The sequence below is a fragment of the Bos indicus genome, chromosome 2 (assembly GCF_029378745.1).
Source record: "Bos indicus isolate NIAB-ARS_2022 breed Sahiwal x Tharparkar chromosome 2, NIAB-ARS_B.indTharparkar_mat_pri_1.0, whole genome shotgun sequence".
Taxonomy (NCBI): Eukaryota; Metazoa; Chordata; class Mammalia; order Artiodactyla; family Bovidae; genus Bos; species Bos indicus.
Window position 1 is genome coordinate 30,755,001 of NC_091761.1, and position 26,308 is coordinate 30,781,308.

The 26,308-nt window shown below is 36.1% G+C and overlaps 1 protein-coding gene across 1 annotated transcript in view; it reads right to left on the minus strand.

Moving 5' to 3' along the window:
• CSRNP3 (cysteine and serine rich nuclear protein 3) overlaps positions 1 to 25,361 on the minus strand; it is a 205,144-nt gene extending 179,783 nt beyond the window's left edge. The window contains exons 1-2 of the mRNA XM_070803923.1: positions 25,276 to 25,361; positions 10,880 to 11,050 (exon numbers count right to left, since the gene is read on the minus strand). The gene's annotated coding sequence lies outside the window, so the exon portion shown is untranslated. The remainder of the gene's footprint in view (positions 1 to 10,879; positions 11,051 to 25,275) is intronic.
• Positions 25,362 to 26,308: the final 947 nt, after the last annotated feature.

Here is a 26,308-nt window from a genome sequence, read left to right on the forward strand (position 1 = left end):
TAGAAAAATATTTTTAAAACTTAGAGACTCAGCAAAAAAGTGCACTGCAAGAAGAAATGCACAAAACTCTTCTGTGGGTAGAATGACAGTTAAATATGGAAAGATATCTGGTATTCCTGGAATGGAATTGTAAAGATGTCAATTTGCCTTGTAGCTCAAATTAACCTATAAATGTAATGTAACTCCAGTGCCATGGTTTGTTTCGCAGTTTGACAATATTCTTATAAAATTCAAATAATAATTATATGAGAATAACTAATATGCAGAGTATATCATGAGAAATGCTGGACTGGATGAAGCACAAGGTGGAATCAAGACTGACAGGAGAAATATCAATAACCTCAGATATGCAGATGACACCACACTTATGGCAGAAAGCGAAGAACTAAAGAGCCTCTTGATAAAAGTGAAAGAAGAGAGTGAAAAAGTTGGCTTAAAACTCAACATTCAGAAAACTAAGATCATGGCATCTGGTCCCATCACTTCATGGCAACTAGATGGGGAAACAGTGGAAAGAGTGGCTGACTTTATTTTTTTAGGCTCCAAAATCACTGCAGATGGGGTCTGCAGCCATGAAATTAAAAGATGCTTGCTCCTTGGAAGAAAAGTTATGACCAAGATAGACAGCATATTAAAAAACAAAGATGCTACTTTGCCAACAAAGGTCCATCTATTCAAAGCTATGGTTTTTCCAGTGGTCACGTATGGATGTGAGAGTTGGACTATACAGAGAGAAAGCACCGAAGAATTGATGCTTTGAACTGTGGTGTTGGAGAAGACTCTTGAGAGTCCCTTGGACTGCAAGGAGATCCAACCAGTCCATTCTAAAGGAAATCAGTCCTGAATACTCTGGAAGGACTGATGCTGAAACTGAAACTCCAAAACTTTGGCCACTTGATGCAGGAGAAGAAGGGGATGAAAGAGGATTAGATGGTTGGATGGCATCACTGACTCAATGGACACAAGTCTAAGTAAACTCTGGTAGTTGTTGACAGACAGGGAGGCCTGGCATGCTGCAGTCCACTGAGTTGCAAAGAGTTGGACATGACTGAGTGACTGAACTGAACTAATAGAGTTCTTAAAGAGTATAATAATATACTGTGTTTCTGTTTATAGTAGTGAGTTATAGAAAATTGGGAACTTTTATGTGAGATAAAATTTACTACAGAGTCAGTATTGTTGGTTTAGGCATAGCCATCTAGATGATGAAATAGAAAATTACAGACACTGATCCTACTGTATATTAGAATTTGGTTCAGGAGGAGGACAGAACTTCAAATAGCAAATATTATATTACTCAATATATGATTTTAGAAAAACTGAAAAAATTGTCTATTTTACACAGTATGCCATCACAATTTTCAATTGATCCAATGATCTAAATTTTTAATAGAAATCTATAAAAGTTTTAGAGGAGATTATTTGTATGCAATTAATCTTGGGAGCTGAGATCTGCCTAAACATTTCTTAAAAGCCAAATCCATGAGTATATTTGCCCACATAACATAGTTCTGTGGCAAACATATACAGAGTTGACAGACCAGTGACAAAATAGGAAGGATCTTATCACATAAATGTTAATGTAATAATATTTAATATAAAATAATGAAAGAAAAAATCATGATAAAAAAAGAACTAAAGTAGACCACTTAAACACACAAAAAAGGGTAAATAAATACATAAATAATTTGCTTTCTACTATTCAGAGAAATTCAAGTGAAAGCATTAAGGAAATATAAGTCTTTACCTACCAAATTGGCCAGGTATATATGCACAGAGAGAGAAAAAAAAAAAAAAAGCCTAGTTAGTTTGGTAACTAACTAGGGGGATTACTTTAGTTACTAGAAGTGAGCACATGAATTGGTAAAGCTTTCTGGAGAGCAATTAAAATGATACGTTTGAACTATGATTTCTATCTTTGGGAAAAATTATAAGCATGTTATAGCAGCAGTAACTGTATTAGTGAAAAATTCTAGAAAGCTATTGTAATGAATGGAGACACTAAGTCTTAAACTAAAATAAATTAATATAAATTGAGAAAATATATAATCGTGAAATATTGAGAAACCCATGCCACTATTCAGAGAAAACTTAAGATTTTCTGTTTCTATAGCAAAATACAATGGACATGAACTTGGGCAAACTTCGGGAGATGGTGACGGACAGAAAGGCCTGGTGTGCTGGAGTCCTTGGAATTGCAAAGTGTCAGACAAGACTGGGTGACTGAACAACAGCAACAATAGAAAATATGTGTTTCCCTTTCTGTTTCTAGATCTTATTGCTTTCATACCTCATGTGTAATATTTTACAAATGGGATGAATCTGCAAAATAATTTTGCAATTAATGTGAAGTATTTATTAATTTGAATATATTTTTATGTCAATGGATAATACATTTGTTCAATTCTTTTTAGTGGCCACATGGTAATCTATTGTATCGGTGTTCCATATATTATTTAAACAACTGCATAGTATATAGTTTCTTTAAAATTTTTCACTGTAGGGAAAATATTGCAAAAATTAAAGCTAAATTTTTTAATATTTATTTTTAAGTAATAAACTTTAAGTATATTTATTAAAAATATTTGTGTTCTCATCTTAAAATATTGAATTCTAATATTGATATTAATAAATTTAAAACTATGTAGGAAGTTTGGAAAGTGATTTCATTTATACTGACAATATTATATGCATAGTTGGAGACTTCATGAACATCTGATATAAAAACATTTTTCATATGGGTCTGTACCCATTGAAGAAGACCCTAAATTGTATCCAGCAATCTTAATCATTGGGTTAGCATAAAAGGTCATTTGGGTTTTCCTGTAATATCTTATGGAATAACCTGAATGAACTTTTTGGTCAACCCAATAATTTCTATACAGTTAGCCTGTTTTAGTTCACTCATTTCACATTTAAGATGACAGAAATCATTTGATCAATTAAGACATGTACGTTTTAGAAAAAGTCATGAACATACCAAACAAAAATAAATTTATTTAGGACCGTGTTTTAAAAGAATCAAAATAATTGGGGAATTACTTGGTGACCTAGTGGTTAGGACTGGGTGCATTCACTGCTGTGACAGGGGTTTGGTCCTTAATTGGGGAGTTAAGATCTCATAAACCACTGAGTGTGGTCAAACAAACAAAAAAAAAGGAGCCTCTGGAAAATAAATTCTATAATGAAACTCAAAATAATAATAATGATAATAATTATTTGAAACATCTAGTACAATGCTTGGCAAATGACAATGCTTAATAAAGCTTGCTATTATGATTATTAACATTAAGTAATATGGGGGACATATGGTTGTGAGAGCTGGACTGTCAAGAAGGTAGAATGCCAAAGACTTGATGCCCTTGAAATGCGGTGCTACAGAAGACTCCTGAAAGTCCCTTGGACAGCAAGGAGATCAAACCAGTCAATCTTTAGGGAGATAAACCCTGAATATTCACTGAAAGGACTGATAGTGAAGTTGAAGTTCCAGTATTCTAGTCTTCTGATGTGAACAATTGACTCATTGGAAAAGTCCCTGATGCTGGGAAAGATAGGGAGCAGAAGGAGTAGAGGGCATCAGAAGATGAGATGGCTGGAAGGCATCGTCAATGTCATGAGCATGAACTTGGGCAAACTCCAGGAGATGGTGTGGGACAGGGAAGCCCAGCGTGCTGAAGTCCGTGAGCTCACAAAGAGTTGGACATGACTGGGCAACTGAACAGCAACAACAACAATGTGGGGGAAATAAAAGACACAGTTCTTGACATCAAGGAACTTAAAATATTGCAATTATAAATTCCAACAGTTTCCATATTCTAGCTGCAAAACTAGCGAATGCTAAAAAAAGTAAGAGTTGCTCTGCTGAAAATAACAATTCTTATTTAGGTTGTTATCCTGAATTTCATTCATTCTTTAATTTATCATCAAAATATCTCATTTTGAGAGGACTTTTTAAATATATATGCTTCTTTGTTAGTATCTGTAAATTTTAGTTAAGTTTACTCCTTGGTTTGCTTTTGCAGTTCCTCTAGCTTTATGCATATATATTTTTTAAAATCTAGGCCAAATACATGATATATGTTTTAATGCAGCCACGATCTTAGCATAGTATTTTAGTGCTGATTAATGACCATCATAATAGTTAGATTAATCTTCAATTCCGTTAGTAAGTAAAAAGTTCTAAAAGTGAGTGTGTGTATGTGTGTGTGTGTCTAGAATTATGAATGTATATATCTGAAATATGTACTACTCTAAGCCAACATAATGGTTGCCATAGAAACAGCAAACAGCAAAAACTCACAGCTGACATAGCAAGAAGATAAAGGGCAACACTTTTGGAGAAATTGTGAAATACAACAGGCGAAAAAGTTAGAAAAATTAACTGTGTTTAAAATTAATAGTATTTATTTCTTCCAAACAAGTTTCCTCAAAGATGGAATTAAATACCCCAAATGCTGGCACTATTAAGATTCAAAATATATACATTTTTTTAAATGTAGAAACTGTAGGCATTAGTGCAAATTTTAAAATGAAATATGTTAAGTAGTCTTCATGAATAAAGTAATTTATTAATATTATTTAAAACTAAAATATGTACAATTTTTATATCTACTAACATTATCATTGAGCATAAAAATATATACTACTGAATGCATTTCAGCCTCCAAACATCACAATTAGTGGGACCCACTATTGTAATTCAGCCAGAAATATCTAGTGCTTTTAGTATTTGGTGAAGCAGTCTTTACCAGCTTTCACAGTGCTTTGATAATCATTTTGATAGAATTTGCTTTTAGGTTTTTATTTCTATTTTTTGTCATGCTAAGACCACTGCAGATATCCATGAAGGATCTTAAAATGATTTAATAGTTCATTATATAAATCAAATTTCATAATATTTCATGCAGATTTCTAGAGTTATAAATTACATAAATCTTTATTACCACTCCATTATTATAATAGTTGTGAGATGAGATAAAACCAAATGCAAAAAATTGAGTGTCCATTTCAATTTTATCTCACTACAAATACCTCCCTACCTGAAAATTAAACGCCATTCAAAGAAAATGCCTTTCTAGTTTTTAAGTATTGATCCTTGGTTGAAAATAAAATATTTATGTTTTGCTATATTTATTATGATTGCCCTTTCTTCATTATGCTTAAAAACTGTAATTTTAACCTTAATCTAATCCTCAATAGAATTCAGTAAATTTCAGACATTTATTATTATAGTTCATGCCAGATCACTGCAGCTGAACACATAAAACATATGGTACAACAATTCTGTGGCCCTAACACATTCCCAGTTTATTTCCAAATGGTTCAGACAAAAAAGAAGCAACATTAAAAAAAAAGAAGCAACATTTTCAAACTACAAACAAGTTCTTTCCAGAGTGAAATGGTTAAATATTGCAGCCAGTTCAGAAATAGCAACTGGCTTTTTTTTTTTTTTTTTAAGCAGAACCAGGTTTAATTCTTTTTTACATTCACATGCACACAAATATACTTCCCTCGAGCTGTCAGAAAGCATCAGATTGCCTGATTTGCATGATGAATTTTAAAATCTTTTGAGAAACACAAGGACATTTGCTTCAGGCACTATGATTTTATCATCACCATCATAAACAGCAAGTAGAATGCCAGTCAACCTCTGGTGATCCAACCAAAGCCAAAAGGTCTTAAGACTTTGAATGGTTAGTAGAACCATTGTTAATAGAATGGTTAGTAGAATTTTAATCACCTAAATTCATGTGGATCCATTTTTCAAGTCACAATATTTCGCAGTTCGATAATCATCTCTTTATTGCCCATGATCACTCTGGATGACCCCAAAATCAAAGTATGATTCTTATCAAGAAGCTTAAAAACTCAAATACTGTAAGAAATATTTGTAAACAAATTATATTGTCAGACAAAAATATTATGATCAGTAATGTAAAGGTGGTGTCTTTACTATTTAATTCAACTCTAATTCTCATAGTGTTCGTGAAATACCACTACAATATCAATTGCATCTATAGATATCCTGAGTAAAAAAGAGATGTGAGAAAATGGAAGATTTTTCTATAGTTTTCTATTTTGGATTTCATGCTAATAGGGTCTTATCCCTTGAATGACGTGAGAAATAGTACATTAACACCACCAGAATTATCTTTATAATGAGCTTCTGTAATACCTAACTGAGAGTTAAAACCACAAGTGATGTGCTGTTTTCCTAGATTTACTATGATATAGACATATAAAATTTCATTTGAAACTTGGTCTAATTGTGTTTTTATATTTAAAGTCAAATTTAAGTTTTTCAGGGCTTAAAACAAGCAAATATGAAAGCCAGTTCTTTACCTAACCAGTAAAACAATATAATTACTGCATTTAGTCAGAAGATGTGACTGAGTCTCATTGAAATGCAAGGTAAGAGGGTTTTTGAAGTCTTGAATTATTGAACAAGTAATGTAGGGTCCTGGAGTTCAAGGGATGGAAGGGTATCATTATCTTTTTTTTCTTCAGGGAATCAAGGATGACCATTCACCCTTCTGGCAAAAATGGAATGCACAGGGTTCTATTTCTAAGTAAATCAAAGAAATTTCTATTTGTTAGCTGCTGTTGAAGATGCACACTGCAAACTGCATCTCACCTACTTTCATCGTAATATTTTCACATTATCACAAGTAGCATTATGTCACCAAGACAAACCAATTTCATTCATGTAAACATAAAACATGTTTGCTCTAAGATATTTCCATCATTGTCAGGGACACACAAAGTCTCAACAGTCTGCCCTGTCACAGAAAGAGGAAGAGGAATTGTTCATTCACACTCAAATTGAATTCTCTGTCCAGTATTTCTTTAGGCTCATTGAATTTATTCATAAACTCATCCCTGGTATTGTATTACAGCCAGGAAATCATACTTTCTATAAAAGCCAACTTAAAAAAAAAGGCAAGAGAAGATGAGGTGCCAATTACCTTCTCCAAAAGATGTGCTCATTCTGTTTCTAAGAGGAGATGGCACAAAAGATAAAGCATGTCTTTGACTTGATGATTTGGGTCCTCTACTTAAATAGTGACGAAACAGACCTGTTAGAGAGCGGCACAGTCTAGAGAAAGGCCGACCCTCTAGGGATCTACAATAAAGTTCTCTACCACTATCTCACATCTGGATTCTTGTCAAGTTAATCTCCCTTGGCTGTGGTCTCCGTATCTGTAAAATAAGGGCGTCTATCTAGATGTTCTCAAAGGCTCTACTAGTTCTAAAATTCTTTGAATTCAAAATGAGGGTTGTCAGTACTAATTTTTTTTTTGTCTTACTCATATAAAAGATCATTGGATCCTCTAAAAAAATTAAAATGGAATTTCTTCCTCAATTGTCCAATTTTATAAAATAATCTCCAGTTTTATACTGGAGATCAGGCTGAGAATAACCCACAGAAAACAAGAAATCCCCCCATTACTGTTACATTTCCATCTATTCTTTTTGGCCCCTCCTCCCCACTGTTTATCCCAAATCAGAGTTTTGATCACACATTCAATCACAAGTTGTTCAATGATTCCTATCTCTGTTTTCTTACAGAGGAGTATCAGTAAATATTTCCCTCAAAACCCTTGAAAATTTGCAACAAAGATGCTGAAAAAGCTAATCAAACGTTGCAGCTGCTTTCTTTACTAGCCTGCCATCTCTGTACACAGAAGATGTCTCCTTCTCCACAGACTTGTGCCATGGTGATGAAACAGAAAAGTTGTGACCAGATAGCAAAGTAGTTATCAAATAGTTTATTTCATCAAAATAAAACCACTCTCCACTCAAACTTTTACCCTCCAGGGAACTGTTCAGGTGCTCATAACTAGTGCCTGACCTATAATTTTTCAAACCCCTCTAAACCACCAGAACATCACTTTCATCTGGAAAGTATCTTGAACTGCAATTGTAAGAGCGGATGGTGTTTAAATGAACATTATAGGTACTTTGTGAACTCACAAGCTATAGAAATCAATAGGCACCTTGCATAGAGAAGGCCTGAAATTGATTTTTCCAGGAGAGAGTCAATTTGTAACTTTAGGAGAAGCACAGACACCAGGGAGGGGGTTTAAGCATGCTGCAGGCTTAAAAAAAAAAAGTGTGAAAAATGCACTGCACTAGAGGAGGAGAATCTCAAAGAAAGAGGGTCTAGGTTGGTGGTGTTTTTCAGAAATGGCTAAAGGGGAACGAGTTGAGAAATACTAGGAGACCCTGCCATTCTCTGGGACTTGCAGAATGAGCGCTCTCAAGGGACACACAGAAGGTATTTAATAGAGTGTTCTGAGGGTCTTGAATTTAAAGGCATACTGTTGCTTTTTGAAGGACAAGGGCATCCAGTGGACTCTTTCTCTCCAGTTTTAAAAAATTTGTCTGAAATTATAAAAATAATGTATTTTGTTCTTGAAACTGGCCAAGAGAGTAGATCTTACATTCTCACTACCACCAAAAAAGAAAAAAAGTAATTATGTGAGATGATGAAAATGTTTTTAGTTTGACCGTGGTAATCATTTCACAATGCATATGTGTATTAAAATATCATGTTGTGTACATTGCTGCTGTTGCTGCTAAGTTGCTTCAGTCGTGTCTGATTCTGTGTAACCCCATAGATGGCAGCCCACCAAGCTCTTCCGTCCCTGGGATTGTCCAAGCGAGAACACTGGAGTGGGTTGCCATTTCCTTCTCCAATGCGTGAAAGTGAAAAGTGAAAGTGAAGTCGCTCAGCCGTGTCCAACTCTTTGCGTCGCCATGGACTGTAGCCTGCCAGGCTCCTCTGTCCATGGGATTCTCCAGGCAGAGTACTGGAGCGGGGTGCCATTGCCTTCTCCAGTTGTGCACATTAAATATATATAATTTTTATTTATCAAGAAAGTATAAAAATTGTCTAAAAATTAATCTGTTCACTCAATATAGGAGTCTAAGCATCATTTGCCTCACTGGTGGCTCAGACGGTAAAGAATCTGCCTGCAATGCAGGAGACCTGGGTTCGATCTCTGAGCAGGGAAGATCCCCTGGAAAAGGAAATGGTAACCCACTCCAGTATTCTTGCCTGGAAAATCCCATGGACAGAGGAGCCTGGTAGGCTACAGTCCATGGGGTCACAAATTGGACAAAACTGAGTGACTTCACTTTAACTTTCAAGCATCATTCAGTGTTCAGTGCTCTTCCAGGCACCATGGATGACAGGGAGGTACTGATAAATTTCAGACAAAATGTATCCCCCCAATAAATCTAACTTCCCTTTGTAACCAGAGAATCTTATTCTGCAAACAGCTATTGTTTTCTCCCTTTGCCTGAGTGTTCCTTTATCTTCTCCCTACTGTTTTATACTTTGTACAAGTTCATTAGAACTAAGTTCTACTTTAGTCAAGAGATAAATAATACAGAGGCTAAACATTATTATAAAGTTTTACCTATTTTTATTCTAAATCTTTCTAACAGTGATGATGGAGAATTCATGAAAACCAAATGATTTTTTGAATTCTTGGAGGTTGGGGAGAGGAAGTTTAAAGATGGAATTAGAGGGGTCACATTGTATAAATGTCAGTGTGTGGAGAAGGAAATGGCAACCCACTCCAGTACTCTCGCCTGGAAAATCCCATGGACGGAGGAGCCTGGTGGGCTACAGTCCTTGGGGACACAAAGAGTCGGACATGACCGAGTGACTTCCCTTTCTTTCTTTCTTTGGTGAGCTAAAAAAAAAAAAAAAAAAACCCAAACACAAATGCCCTACAAAAATAATTCTAGGAAATACTATTGTGGAAAAGAAAAAACTTCTCTTTTGTATTGGATAATTTTTACTTTTATTTAAGGAATGTACCTTTAAAAAGAAATTTATACCAGTCAGGGTGAACTTAAGGGGCTTTTACTGACGTTTTTGAGTTTTTCTTTGAATGATACTAATTCTTCTAAAAAATAATTTTAAAATCACATGGTGTTGAATGGACATGGATACGTTAGAAAAGATTTGCCTGTTTCAAAGTCTTCATATGAGCATCTGTCATAAAGAATGCAACTTAAAATGGCTACAACCTCAAGTCTGAATGTATCACACTAAATTAAATGATGCTGTTCACATTAACAGCATAGGAGAAGTATATATGTACGTATGTATGCTCAGTGACTCAGTCATGTCTGACTCTTTGCAACCCCATGGACCGTAGCCTGCCAGACTCCTCTGTTCGTGGGATTTTCCAGGTAAGAATACTGGAGTGGGTTGCTATTTCCTTCTCAAGAGGATCTTCCTGACTCAGGAATCAAACCCATGTCTCCTGTGTCTCCTGCATTAGCAGGCAGATTCTTTACTGCTGAACCACTTGGGAAGCCCATATATGTGTAGAAAGCTACATTTACTGTAGTGCATGAATCTGGCCTTTGGTTTGAGGTTAACCAGTGTTCAAACAATTACAGAATCTTAGGGTTTCCAAGGCTTTCATTTCGGAGTAGCATTCTTTTAAAAACAAACATCATTTTCTCACCCTGGAAGTGAATGTTTTGTACTCAGTACTGCAAATATTCCACAACTCATTAACCAGTATTAGACGTTCAAAAGAGCTCAAGTGATTTAGATTTCAAAAGGATGGCTCTGCTTCAGAAAGCTGAAGACACACAGGAAATTATTTTCACTTGCTATTTGCTTACCTTGGTTTGGACTCATTTCTGCCTCTCATACTCACTCTGCAGAGATAAACAGGAGTAGACTACTGAGAGTTAATGAACCCAAATGGTATCATGTTTTACAAATTAAGTCTGTTTTGATAAACAGCTGAGGGGCAAATATAAGCCAATGGATACAGATAAAAATTCCAAGAATCGACTATACAACACAGTTTAGAGTACAATCTGAAATACAGCCTCAGACACTCACCAGTAAAATGGTTAGAAGTGGATGGATTGACGCTATCAACACTGGCAGCACTGTCACAGCTAAAAACTTCATCGTTGGATTCCTGCACAGAGGAGCAGGGGAAGGAGCCATCAATTTCCTCCAACTTCCCCTTGAAAATTCCACTCATCGCTGCAGCACTGTCGCATGTAACTGTAACGAGCATGGGAACAACAGAGTACTGAAACATCTGACCACTGATTGCACAATCTAGGTCTCCAAGTCGTTCTTTGGAGGTGGCGGGGAGGGCTGTAATTTTTTGAACCACATCTGCCAGACTATCATATCCATGCAGAAATAATTCTTTCCATAATGTTCGAAAGTATTTCTACCCTGATTCATTGCTATTTGCATTCTCATTCTGACAAGAGTATTTTATAAGAAAAAGTCAAAATTAAAAATGTGAAATCAGAGGGCTGCATAAGGAAATATGGTTCAGCGTTTTGAAACGTCAAAACAGGAGTCAAATACATTTATTTGATTTGTTCTAGTAAATCGTGTTCTGTCATTGACAGAGCCAAGGTTCAGAACGAAATAGATCACTCACTTGCATGCTGTCATACCCAGAGCATACTGATTAGGGCATGTCTATCTTGCTTGGGATTTCTTTTTTTCTCAGGTACAAAGGTGTCTACTTTCCTGGGGCTCTTTGTCCGTCAAAAATCAAATTGGTTGCTAGGAACGGCTGTACCTACAGAATTTAAATGCCTTATCGTGTTTCCAGTCAGTTCAGCAGAGCTACAGGGAATTCTGGAATCCTGTACCATGGAGGCTGGCTGAATAAATTTTATACAGGCTAAATCACAGTCCCTAAATCTTTTGCTGGATAAAATATTAATTTGAGCCTCTTCATTCTTTGTATCAACATGGTCACTGAAAGCCAGTGTGAGGTAGCCTGATACATTTTTTTTTAATTGTTAATATCAATTTAGATGAGTCATTAGACCTCTGAGAGTAATAATTTCCTCATAGCCATAAAGTAACTCTGATGATAATCAGTGGTTGCAAACACAAATTCTTACAATGGCAGTTAATTTCAATGAGTAAAGAGGATCAGATATAATAAAATCATCTCAGTCCTCTCATTTTTTCTCCTGTTATTTGTAACAAAGGTATCAAGAAATACTTCTCTACCCTAAGAAAAATGATAGCGTAGGAACCATAATAAATGATCTCACAACCAAAGAGACCATGGGTAGTAAACAGCGTAAACTGTGGAAAACTGGAGATGCACACACAGGCCAAGGTGGGAAGCCACTACTTAGGTCCAGGTCATTTCACCTCCATGTTCTCCCAATATAACCCACTCTAAAATCTGGCCAATGCCCCATTCACATTCAGAAGCAATCGTTTACACTGTTAGCTTTCACATGTCCCATCTCCTTATTAATTTTGTTTATAAAATTAAAATTAAGGAGCGATTCTTATGTTACCTTGTAATGTAAAGCCCATCTTAGATTGGCTCTATAAGATAGACAAATAACGCTTTAGATCTGTGGCTTAGAAGGATTAACAGAATAAGTATTCAAAACATTCTCTTCCATACTAGCCCAACACAATACCTGAAATGCCTTTGCTAGAGACACATAAGTTGGGAGAACAAACTTATTTTACAAAGATGCTTGCATAAAACACGCTACCAAGGAGAGGTGGTATCTTAAGCCATCAAACCTCAGCATGGCAATCCTATCTGTAACAAGGAACAAATCAAAATAGACTTTCTTAAAAAGTCTGGCTACTTTCATTTGCCTCTCAGTGACCTCATGGAGTCTCAATGTTGGTACCTCATGTCAATTTTGGTAGCTATACTTCTGTGGGGGAGTATTTGCTCCAAGTCCTTCCATTGACTAGCTTCCTCTGTTTCTATATTTTCTGCTTTCTAGTATTCTTAACTGCATACAGTTTTATTTCTGAGATAACATCTTCTATTTTATTTTGAAAACCTCAACACTAAACACCAATTCTCTTGTTCTTTTAATATATTCCAGTTCAGATTGTTGAGTAAGGGAATCTGAGTGTGTTCATTCAGATATTTATGCCATTCTAATAGAAAAGAAATCTGTTTGTTTTCCATACTTCAAGGGGCCATTTATTATTTATTCAATAAACATTTCTTGAGCTTCTACCATGTACCAGTGACTATTTTTGATGCTGCTGCTAAGTTGCTTCAGTCGTGTCCGACTCTGTGCGACCCCATAGACGGCAGCCTATCAGGAGCCTCCATCCCTGGGATTCCCCAGGCAAGAACTCTGGAGTGGGTTGCCATTTCCTTCTCCAATGCATGAAAGTGAAAAGTGAAAGTGAAGTCGCTCAGTTGTGTCTGACTCTTCGAGACCCCATGGACTGCAGCCTACCAGGCTCCTCTGTCCATGGGATTTTCCAGGCAAGAGTACTGGAGTGGGTCGCCATTGCCTTCTCCATTTTAGATGCTAGAGAATGCTAAAGTAATCACACAGGGAAAAAAATCATTCCTCTAACAGTGCTCCCCTACTCAGTGTTGTTGGGGAAAGGGTAAATAAACAGATAAGTAAATTACGTATGATATATGTTCTGTGGAGTTAAATACTATGAAGAAAGTTAAGCGGTCAAGAGATATAGCGATCAGAAATTTGGCTGTTAAAGAACACTGCATTTTGAATTAATTGGTGAGCTCATGTTAGAGTAAGGAAAGTAAGGGAGCCAGTCAGTCTGACATTTGGGTAAAGAGCAGATCAAGCTATAGGAGGCAGGTGCCCAAGGTCCTGGTCTGGGCATAGGAGGCAATGAGTTTAGACAAGTGTTGGGGGCTAAATTGTGTAGAGACTGTCAAAACTTTGGATGTTACTCTACATGAGCTAGAGGGCTTAAGTAGTGGAGTGATAAGATCTCACTTATACTTTAAAAGGACCACTCATTCACCTATTGTTTCATTTTTTTTAAAAGAGGGCTTATGATAAAGGAGTGGGCTTTCCTGGTAGCTCAGTTGGTAAAGAATATGCCTGCAATGCAGAAGACCCCAGTTCAGTTCCTGGGTGGGGAAGATCCGCTGGAGAAGGGATAGGCTACCCACTCCAGTATTCTTAGGGGCTTCCTTGGTGGCTCAGCTGGTAAAAAATCTGCCTGCGATGCGGGAGACCTGGGTTCAATCCCTGGGTTGGGAAGATCCCCTGGTGAAGGGAAAGGCTACCCACTCCAGTATTCTGGCCTAGAAAACTCATAGACTGTATATCCATGGGGTCACAAAGAGTCGGGCATGACTGAGCGACTTTCACTTTCACTTCACTTATGATAAAGGAAAGGTAGATTTGATGGGGAAATGGAAAAGTGTAGAATTAAGGAGGACTTAGCAGCTCAGATGAATAGTTCAAATCAGAACCTGATAAGTCAGAGGGCTTGAGATTTCTTCTGGGGGAAAAGAATTTAGAAAGAGGTTAGAAGGGTGAGGAAGGTCAAAGTGCTTCCCAAAGCAATGTGGTTACTTAATTTTACCTACAATCACCTCTGGTGTCTAAATCTAACAAATATTTGACGATAATGGGAGCCACCTTACCTGTTAGGTTTCAAATAGGACCAATTCTGATATATCTGAGCACTTTGTGATACTGCTTTGGCAAATAAAATTAACAATGAAAATGTAAGCTTTCTTTCATTATTCTAAAGGAATACTTTTAATTTGGTAGAGAAGAGGCATTATATGGAAGGTGACCATTATCAAAGATTTACCTATTGATGGGAAAATGGAGGCAAAGAGTTAATAACTATTTTATCCACCACCTTCCCCAAAGTTACTCATTCAAGATTTTTTTCAACATAAAATCCATAATTACTACTTGTTACTGCAAGGGTTATAGGACTCTGGCTTGGAGCTGACCCTTTCTGAAGGCCATTGGTTGGAGAATCATTCTTATCTGTAAGCAAATTATGGAGATTTTAAAAGAACTGCAGAAAACCTCCTAAAAACGGAGAGCTGTTGACAGATTTTTAAAAATGTTGATGTACTCTTGTTTATTAGTTATAGGAAACTATTTGGAAGATTTTCTTTAATTGGTATGAAATCAATGTAAATAATTTGTGTGAATTTGCTCACATTTTTACTTTTAGTTCTAGTGACCTTGAAGAAAGTTGAATAGTCATTAAGGAGAAAATGAACCATGTAATTACATAGCTCAGTAAATACAAAGAAAGGGTGGGAAAAAATGTCTCAAAGCAAAAGAAATACTTGGAGAGAGAGAAGAAAAGAGATTCATCCTACTTTGTGCTTGCCAATTTGATTCTGCTATAGTGTGCTCCAGTTGTAGTACCAAAATTGCAATGTTACAATTATTTCCATGGCAACAGACACTGAGCTCATGCAGGAGAAGTTAAATTGTGAGAGAAATTAAGATGCTACCCCCATTCAGATGTCTGCAGTAATAGGTGGGAAGGAAGAACAGAATTATTATAAATATCCTTGATTGAATTTGTCCCAGCCACATAGCCCGGGGAGAGCAATTCTAAACAATATTAAGTCACCCTATAACTCAGAATGCTCTTTTGAAAGTACATGGCTGGAAGAAACTGTTAGCAGAGAGGAGTATGAATGACTTAATTTATATTTTCTAGTACCTAAACAATTACAATATTTGTTAGAAGTCAAAGGTTTTAGAATTCTAATTCAGGGTCCCCTAACAAGGTCATATGTGTCCTAGGTCCAAAAAAAAAAAAAAAAAATGGAGTTAAATTAGGTTTTCTTTACCTAACTTAGAGGAATGCAGTATTGTTACTGATCCTACATCCAACAATTCCTTTTACAGAGGTATATATTTCCTTAATACTTTTCCTAATATGAAAACAGTTAAAATTTTGTTTGTCAGTCAAACATGAGTCATATTTTAATTAAAATATTCAAAACAGTAGCTGAATGCTTTTATACAAAACTAGACACTCAAATCGGAGAAGGCAATGGCACCCCACTCCAGTACTCTTGCCTGGAAAATCCCATGGACGGAGGAGCCTGGTGGGCTGCAGTCCATGGGGTCGCTAAGAGTCGGACACAACTGAAGTGACTTAGTAGCAGCAGCAGCAGCAGACACTCAAATACACTGTCTAGGTGTGTCATAGCTTTTCTTCCAAGGAGCAAGTGTCTTTTAATTTCATTGCTGCACGGTCCACAGTGATTTTGGATTCCAAGAAAATAAAATTTGTCACTGTTTCCACTTTTTCCTAGATAGTGTATTAAAAAGCAGAGACATCACTTTTCTGACAAAGGTCCATATAGTCAAAGCTATGGCTTTTCCAGGAATCATGTATGGATGTGAAAGTTGGACCATAAAGAAGACTGAGTGCTAGAGAATTGATGCTTTTGAATTGTGGAGAAGACTCTTCAGAGTCCCTTGGACAGTAAGGAGGTCAAACCAGTCAATTTTAAAGGAAATCAGTCCTGAATATTCATTGAAAGGACTGATGCTGTAGCTGGAGCTCCAATACTTTGACCACCTGATGTGAAGAGCCGATTCATTGGAAAAAGACCGTGATGCTGGGAAAGATTGAAGGCAGAAGGAGAAGAGGGTGGCAGAGGACGAGATGTTAGATAGCATCCCTGATGCAATGGACATGAGTTTGAGCAAACTCCAGCAGATGGTGAAGGACAGGGAAGCCTGATGTACTACAGTTCATTGGATCACAGAGTTGGACAAGACTCAGCACCTGAACAGCAACAATGCTGGATTCTAAGGTGGTGGACAAGATTCCCCACCCTCTAGTGGGCATTCTTTATATAACCCCAGGGTTGTGAATAGGGTGAAATATCACTCTTTCCACATCATATGGCAAAGGAAATTTGCATATGTAACAGAAGTCCCAAATCAGTGACCTAGTAGATTATCTAGGTGGGCCTGACTTAATCACATAAAATTGAGATTCTCTCTGGTTGACTTTGAAGATGGCAGGGGTCATGTAACAAGAACTATGTGCAGCCTCTAGATGCTAAGAGTGGCTCTAGCCACAGCAAAGGAGGAAGCAGGGACCCTATAAGCACAAGGAACTGAATTCTGCCAATGAGCTTTGAAGTAGATTTTCCCCCAGAGTGATCAGATAAGAATTCAACTGAGCTGACCCTGCGTTCAGCCTTATGAGACATTAGGCTTAGAATTTAGCCACACTCTGTCAGGCTTCTGATCTACAGCACTATATGCTAAAAGCAGGCATTGTTTTAAATTGTTGAGTTTGTGGTAATTCGTTCTGAGGCAATAGAAAAGTAAGACAACATATATTAACTTTTTTAACTTTGTTGTATACATATGAGGTAAGTGTTATTATTGGTAAGCATTGTTATTAATATCATTTTCAGATTAAAAACTAAAGTACACAGAGGTTAGATAATGAACCAAGGTCATAACTAGTCTTACAGGCAGCATTCCAACCCAGGTGTTTTGGCTCTTGAAATCATATTTTAATCATTACACTCTTCTTTGATTCTTAATGGTATCTTACTGCTTAAATCGTTTTTGCAATTTCACTAGCTCATACAGTACTAATTTAGCCAGCTGATATCCAATGAGTTAATTGCAGCTAATATGGAAAAATAGGAAGAAAAAAGGAATTTTTTAATCCCCTAATGAGGAATAGTATTTAGGAAGCCATTAAAAACCCTGGGGATTACTTTGCCCTTTCCATTCTGTTTGTTAACAGAAAAGGATGACTAGCAATAACAACTGAAATTGCATACCATTCGTGATTATGCCTTAAATTCTGTGGTGAAAAATGTACTATGTGGATCTATCAATCTTTACAATATTATCCAGGTAGATTACTGAATTTCACAGAAAGGGAAACTGAGGCTCAGATAGCTTAAGTAACTTGCCTACATTTACACAGGCAGTAAGATAGCATGTCTGGGAACTGAATTATTATCTATATAATGGCAAAGTTTACTATGCATTCCATCAATCATTATGCTATACTATCTAAAGAACTAAAGGTTAGCCACGGTTATCACTACAATACCCAATTTGCACTAGATGATGCACTTCTAGAAGCAGATGTGCTGACTGGCTGACTGAATCCTCCATTCAGGGGACATGTACGTATGCCACTTAGCAACAAATGCAAAAATGCAATGTACACCACAGTACAGTCCCCACACACATGAGTATATTTGAAGATATATTAGCTATTGTCAGTCTTCTTTCTCTACAGTCTCCCCAGACAATACATCGTGTAATTTTTTTTTTTTAAACTGGAAGTTCTATTCTACCTTGCTATGGTAGACTGGGACTTTCAATTGTCCTGTATTATTGCTTACCTTTGCCTTGGGACATACTGCTGCTGCTGCTGCTAAGTCACCTCAGTCGTGTCCAACTCTGTGCGACCCCATAGACAGCAGCCCACCAGGCTCCCCCATCCCTGGGATTCTCCAGGCAAGAACACTGGAGTGGGTTGCCATTTCCTTCTCCAATGCATGAAAGTGAAAAGTGAAAGTGAAGTCGCTCAGTCATGTCCGACTCTTCGTGACTCCATGGACTGTAGCCCACCAGGCTCCTCTGTCCATGGGATTTTCCGGGCAAGAGTACTGGAGTGGGGTGCCATTGCCTTCTCCGTGAGACACACTGAACCCCAGTAAAATGGGTATGTGAACTCTCAGCACACACCCTTGGTTTCTCTGTAGCCGATTCAGCATTGTCACCTGCCAAACATGATGACTTAAAAGTGTTCACCAGAATACAAGAAAAATGGCAGAAAGTGGATCTGAAGCAGAAGAAAAATATTGCTGAATGATTTAACCTTTAATCAGTGTTGCTGAATAACTTCAAATCAAGAAAGTGAGTATTAAACAAGAGTATATATATTATAGATTGATAAAATGCATATTACTGTATTTTCTTACACAAACACTAAGATTCGTGTTAATATAAAATTATAATTAATTACATTAATATATAATTAGTCCATTGATTTAATATATCATGGTGTGTGTGTGTGTGTGAACAGCACGGTGCAGAGAGGCAGGGTGAGTGAGGACTGTGCACAGATGTGATTCCCTGCTAAAGTCAGAGAGAGCTCAAATGGAGTTTGCACAATAAAAAGTCTGTGATACAAACTTTTTTGTGGCTTAATGACATTTATGTAACACAAACACTGTCACACTGAAGGGTGTTGACAAAGAAAGGGATGATCTTGGCATGTAATGAGTGTCTGTCATTGAAAAGGTACAGGAAAGGGGTAAGATGACTCTCTGACAAGATCATTCACATATTTACTCTGAAAGCAAAACAATTTTGGTACAGTTTTGATACATCAAGCATATCAGGTATTATGATAGATGTTGATGACATAAGACAAAGGAAACCTCCTGCCACAGAATTATAACTGAGATAGTTGTTAAAGGTTATAGAGAAGTCAGAGAAGTGACTGGAAGGACCACGCTAAAAAGCCATGGCAGGGAGTTCAAGACAGGCCTGAGGTGGTCTTGAGACTGCTCTTGGTGGTCCTGCCCGTAGTGCGTGATGACCTCTGAATACAGAAGCTTATAATGGAGTCCCTAAACTCAGATTTCCATTTGACCCTCAGTTCTTGAGAACCTCAGTGGGCAGGTTGGGACAGTCCACTCAGGGCCCTGTACTGATCCAGACATCACAGTGGCCAAACAATCTAAGGTGTAAGTTTTATGAGCTATTAGAAAGGAATTTTAAGACAGCAAAGCAAGAATTTTTTTAAACGACTTTTGAGAATCTTTCTCAATCTTTCTGCCTTAATATGCTGACAACATCAAAACCAGTTTTACCTGGGTAATGACTGATGAAAAATATTGATTTTCCATGGCTAGCCTAAGCTGACATAGAAAAGGAAATGAAAATCTTTGTAAATACAGTCAGGAGTCCTGTTTAACAAGTTGCTTGTTTCATTTACTAAATATATTGTGATAGATCCACAAGATGACAGCAGCTAACTGAATCAACACTTACTAGAAAACAAAACTAGAATGCAGTTTTGACCCTGAGAGCAAACTCACAGAAAGTCAAGGAGATTATGACAATAAGTCAAAGTGACCAGGATGACAGGAAACCCAAAGCAAGTCTAAATGGGGAGTTCCGTGCAACTCTTAAATTCCTGTGTTTTTGCACATTAGGGAGCATCTGGTACATCATGTTTCTTCGCCCTCTTCCAAAGTCTTCCCAACTCTTCTTTTCATTTATCCAGTATTTAATGCATTATAACCTATACTTAATACAAACATAGTGTTTGGCTGTTCTTGTTTTGCGTAGTTCTCAGTTTCCCACTACAATATCATTGTGAGAATCCTTCTCTGTGCCTTACTTTCTTCACAGGCAAAGTAAGCAGTCCAGGAAGGAATTATCTCTAAGGCCATCTCCACACTTCTAGAATGATGGAAGACTAAAATATTTAAAGGGAATAATGAAAATTAAATGAGTGCTTGCCAAAGGACTTATATAGTCATTATTGTTTAAAGATACAAAATTTTACATAAGAACTAATATTGTTACAAATGTGCATGTGAGTCAGGAGAAATGTATTTATGGGAATGTGTTGTGTGCACTAACTTTTGTTGTATTGGAAGATGATGTGTTAAGCCCTTGATCTAACTAAAGTACACAGACTCTCTGGCAGTAAATCACATGTCTACTATCTATCTTTTTGGCCATGAGACTAAAATGAATGAATGGTAAAATTGAACTCCCACTAAGTAATTTTCTTGGTGAAGTGTCATCCTTAGAATTAGCATTGCCATTTATCAAGGTCATCATAATCTTCCATTAAATGCTTGAAAAGTTATATTGAATCTCTATTCTCAGAGTATGTACATTCAGCGATTTTCAGGTCAAACTATTTAGTCTATTTGTCATCCACTGAGATCTAAACAGTTGACTAAGAAATAGAATAAGTTGCCCAACTGATACACTGAGATATGTAAAACATCCAAATGTGATCAGTACCTTGATAAGCAAATCCATTCCTTTGCGCTTTGATTCACAAAATGGTAACTAAAGAATAATAATGCTGCTTTGAATCAACACCCTTTCTATACTGATATAAACCTTATACTATACTATCAGGTAGTAGATATATACCAAGTCAAAAAGTAATTCTGATCAAGAATATTTTTGAGTTAGGCCTGTGAGGTGCTGTGCTTAGTCACTCAATCATGTTCGACTCCTTGCGAGCCCAATGACCAGTAGTCTGCCAGGCTCCTCTGTCCATGGAGATTTTCCCAAGAAAAGTGAGTGGGTTGCCATTCCCTCCTCCAGGGGATCTTCCCAACCCAGGGATCAAACCCAGTGGGTGGATTCTTTACTGTTTGAGCCACCAGGGAAATCTGAGAATACTGGAGTGGGTAGCCTATCCCTTCTACAGGGGATCTTCCTGACCCAGAAATTGAACCGGGGTCTCCTGCATTGCAGAGTTGTGCTACCAGGGAAGCCCGAATCATGGCCTACCAGAGTACAAACACTAACGTGGTTTTTCATTTGCTTGAATTACTTGAAGCACCTAGCACAGTTTGAACAGTGAAACCTGACCTGAGCTCCCTTATCTTAGTGGAATTCCATTTCTCCTAAATCCCACCTTTCCGTTTTCAGCAGTGTAGGGTTATTTGCCAAGGCAGCATATTCTCATTATAGATATAAAGTTGCCTACCTATATTATAGGGGTAACTATTAATATTTCATATTCCTGAATACATTTCGTGAGACTTAAGAGACCTATGTAAACTCACCTATGAATCTGGCAAGCTACTTTAAGCAAATAGAAAGCATAAAGCAGTAAAGAATCACTATTAACAAACTGTACTTAGAAATTATCTGTAGCTAAAGTCCATGCAATGCATTCTTTTCGGGAACTTGAAACATACTTGATAATTTTGAATGTGCCTGAAATGAGTTATTTGCACAGGTTGCATAATTCATTTACTAGTCTATCTGATTTGTTAGCATGCTCTTTAATGTCATCTGTGTTTATGATGAAAGTGCTGCCATTGAAGTGCTTTGTGTGTGTTAATTGATAAAAACTAAGTACTTCCCATTATCCTAACTCTTTTTGAAAAATAACATAGTGACATACCAAATTAATTTAACTTTAAATAATGTATTGCCTACATATTAAATATATTAAAACATGGTTTAAGCTTGTAGTACTTTATTTGCTCCATTGCTAACAATTAATCTAATAGACTAAGGTTAATATTATTAAAATAAGATATTATATGTCAAAAGCATTTGAACAAGTGGTGAAAGGGAAGATAGAATTAGGACTCTCATCTGATTTATAATAAAATGCATCCTCCTGCAATGTAGAAGACACAGGAGGCACAGCTTTGATCCCTGGGTCAGGAAGATCCCCTGGAGAAGGAAATGGCTACCTGCTCCAGTATTATTGCCTGGGAAATCCCATGGACAGAGAAGCCTGGCGGGCTACAGTCCATAGGGTCCCAAAGAGTCAGACATGACTGAGCCCACATGCTTCTAATGAGCCAGGAAATATATAGCAGCTTTATGCTGAATTTTCCCTTTCACCAAATAGCTGAGATAAAAAAATCATAATGATAATGTTTTAATTTAAAAAATTGCCTAGGGTAAAATATGATGATTGTTGTGATTTTTATTTCTTTTCTTTTTTTTTTTAATTTTTATTTTTTTAAATTTATTTATTTTAATTAGAGGCTAATTTACAATATTGTATTGGTTTTGCCATACATCAACATGAATCCACCATGGGTGTACATGTGATTTTTATTTCTTATAAAGAAAAGCCACATAAAAATTTCATGTCCAAAAAATAGCAAAAGGTTTCAAATAAAACAAAAAGTATGTATATTTATAATAATTCCTATTAAACTTCAAATATATTACCTTAATACTACTGAAAAACAGTTATTAGGTTGTTGAAATATGTGATTTTTTATATATGTTAGATATATTACAAAGGTAAGGAAATGACTACATTAATCAAAGATGGTCTGGACATTAAGTTAAAAGACATTTTTAATCTCATATGTCAAAATATGTATTTAATCCTTTTCACGATCCATAGACTGAACATATATCTCAAGCTTTTCTCTTTTTATGATTGAAATGACTGATACATTAAAAAATGCTTCTTAATTTATTGTCTTGCTCAGTATCCTACTAACTGCTACAAATATAAAGAGAAAAAAGAAAGAAAGTATTCTGCCCAGGAGACAAAGTTGGATATAGTGGTCTCTATTAAAAACCTACATTTGAATCTTTATGTTTGCACTAAAGGAAAAGCAAATGATCTTCCTTTGGCATCACTCACTCAGCAGCCTTACATGGGTTTCATGTGTCTTGTTTCATTCTTCACTTAGACAGGAACCCCTAACTGTTTTCTTTCACACTTTTTTTTCTCTCTTGCCTCCACTCCAGTGTGTGCATGCACACACGCACACATACACACACACACATTCTTTTTCACGTAGTCTCTGCAGGAAAAGCTACCATAGTTATCTCATGCAGACGGCTGCCCATGGAGGATAGAAAAGTCTGACTGAGAAAGGGTTTAACTACTTTTCATCCAAAATATGAGAGCCATTAAGCAAATTATAAAAAGCAGCAACAATATACTCTGGTTTTATTCAGAACCTTTCCCTTAGCGATTATTAAAAGGATGATATTTTTAGCCAAAGAAAGCAAAATGCATCTGCAGCAGCTGGTTTCCAAGGAAACAGAATAATTTAAAACCATGTGGAACTCTGCTCTCTAATTTTCATCAATTCCCCTTCATTCTTAGAGGTAGATTTACTTGGAATTTATAATTTTCAAAAAAATGTAGCTGCCGTAACTTATTTTCTTTAACACATTTCAGGAGATGAATATCTGATGCTACATATCACCTTAAATTCCAATCTAAGGGGTGTATTAATTTCTACCATCATTTTGTTTTGAAAAACAAGATCAGAAGAATCCATAATTAGAAACATGGCAATATTTTAACATCATTAAATTTTTGAAATCCAAAAATAGCTCAAAATAAATTATGCAAGAGTATTTGCTTGGGTCAATATGACATTTAAGTGTGTAAACATATTATTAACTATGCTTGGCACATTTAGATAATTAAAGATAGTTCTCCATTCATTTAGATAATCATTTCATTCAGTAGTTTTTCTTCCCCTCTTTTTTCAATTTTGCAAAAATTGCTATGTTTTTGTATGTTCTTCAAAGGTAAAATCCATTTCTCAACAAAAACAGAAAGCAAACACAACACCAAAAAAAAAAAAAAAATCCAAAAACATTGTATACATCCATTCCTATTAGTTTGTGAATCATTCAAAAGAAGCATTTTAAAAATATATGAACAAGTCATCATTGACTTTTATTAATATAATCAACAAGTATTAATTGATGGTCAGTGTGTTCAAATCAGTAATAACCTTAAAAGGAACTCCATTTTAATGAGGTTTCCCAACCTAAATTGACCTATATTTACAAATTAAAATCATTATAAAATTAAATGTACTTGGAGTAGATTATTTTTCATATGTCTCTGTTATAAGTATGTCATTTAAGTCTATACATTTATCCTAAGGATACATAAAAGACAACATTAAGAGAGAGAAGGAACTGGTAAAGTAAAATCTCAATTTTTGAACCGTTAAAAATATTGCCCTAGGGGTATTACCAACCATATAAATGCTGTGATGGAATTCTTATATAGATACATTTGATTAATAAAACTACCAATGAAACTTTTCTAATAAGATGCTATTTTTTATAGCAATGTTTAATTCTTCAAAAACAGGTTTCTGGACTTTGAAAATGAAAACAGCTCCATGCATGTTGATAAAGATAATTACTTAATTATCATGTGAGCTTACAATTCACTAAATAAAATGATATAACTACTCAATAACATGTTCTTTATCAAGAGGAGTGAGCTAAATAAAATGCATAGAAATCATTCATGCTAAATTATTGTTCAAAGAGTCTACCACCTGCAAAAATTATTTTCCTAAGCCATTTCTTGTGTTGTAAATATTAAACACCACATGAAATTTTATACTGTATATTCAGAGAAAGCTCCATTTTCTCAGGACCTGTGGAATTTACTGAGCTTTCCTCAGTCTTCCTTCGATTCACAATAACATACACTTGAATAAAAACGAACAATAAAAGACACTCGATGACTCATTTTATCTATTAATTTTGCTCCAGTAACACTTGCTAGAAAGTTATCCAGGATAAAACATGCCTCTGGTGTTTTTATCAGCTAAGGATTTTATAGGGAGAAAGAGCAGCTCATCGCAAGCTTCCTCAAGTAATATGAGGGACACACTTCAAGGAAATGTCTTATGGAATAATTTCTAGATCATAAAATTGTCTCAGTAAGAATTGAGAAGCATTCTCTTTTGAAGAAAACGAACGTTTTCCCTTCTCTTTTGCTCTTACCTGTAAATATGGTTTCTGTACTTCGGCTCCGTCAGAACAGACTGAAGAGTTCACGCCTCCCTCTTCTATCCATCAGGCAGCAGCCAACCAATAACAAAAGCCAGATCCTGGCATTCTCCGGCTCATGCTCCCTGTCTGCTTTCATCCCTGTTCCCTCCCACCCCCACTCTTTTAGAGGACAAATCCTTGCAGCTGGGAGAGAGGCAGGGAGTGGGAAAAAAGGAATATGGAGAGGAAAGGAATAAAGAGATGAAAGATATTTCAAAGAACAGTTGCAAACTATGGAAAATATCTGCAGGTGAACTCGACTGAAGTAAAAATGTCTTGCTTTGGCTTTAGGAAAATAGGGCTGGTTAATCAATGCCTTACCCATCTGAAATCAAAGTGAAACACTCATGGTGGAGCTTAGGGACATTGCCTATTTTTCAGTTCCCAGTGGAAAAAAAAATGATCTTCTCATTGTACGTTTTGATATGTAGATAGAAGAGGTTGAGCCTGAACATCAAGATAACATTACGCACATTTAGTTTGCAAAGAGATAAAATGAATCAAGACCCTTTACATTGATGTATAATACTATTTGCATTTCAACCTTTGTTGGGCACTGTTTTCACTTAAAAACAGCTTCTGAGCCTAGTCACAATGAAAAAGATGTTTAATCCCAAGCATTAGAATATTTAAATATTTCAAAGTTATGTGGTTTGCTTTACTTCATATTTCTTAAATGCTGGCATCAATTTCTCTAGGTGAATAACGGAACTTGTTAAAGATTAAAAAGGACTCAGCCATTTTGTTGCCATGTTTCGAAGTGACTAATTGAATTCCAATATTATTCTATTAACCTTGGGCAAAATCATTTTACTTCTGAAGTAAGAAGCATAACATATATATAAGGACATTTGAAGAAAATATCATCAGACTTCTCTAAGGCAATAAAGCAAATTTGTCCATAGCTTAAAGGAAGTTTGTCTAGAACTGACAAAGAATTTAAACTATATACAGCTTGAACTCTTAACTTACAAAATATCATACA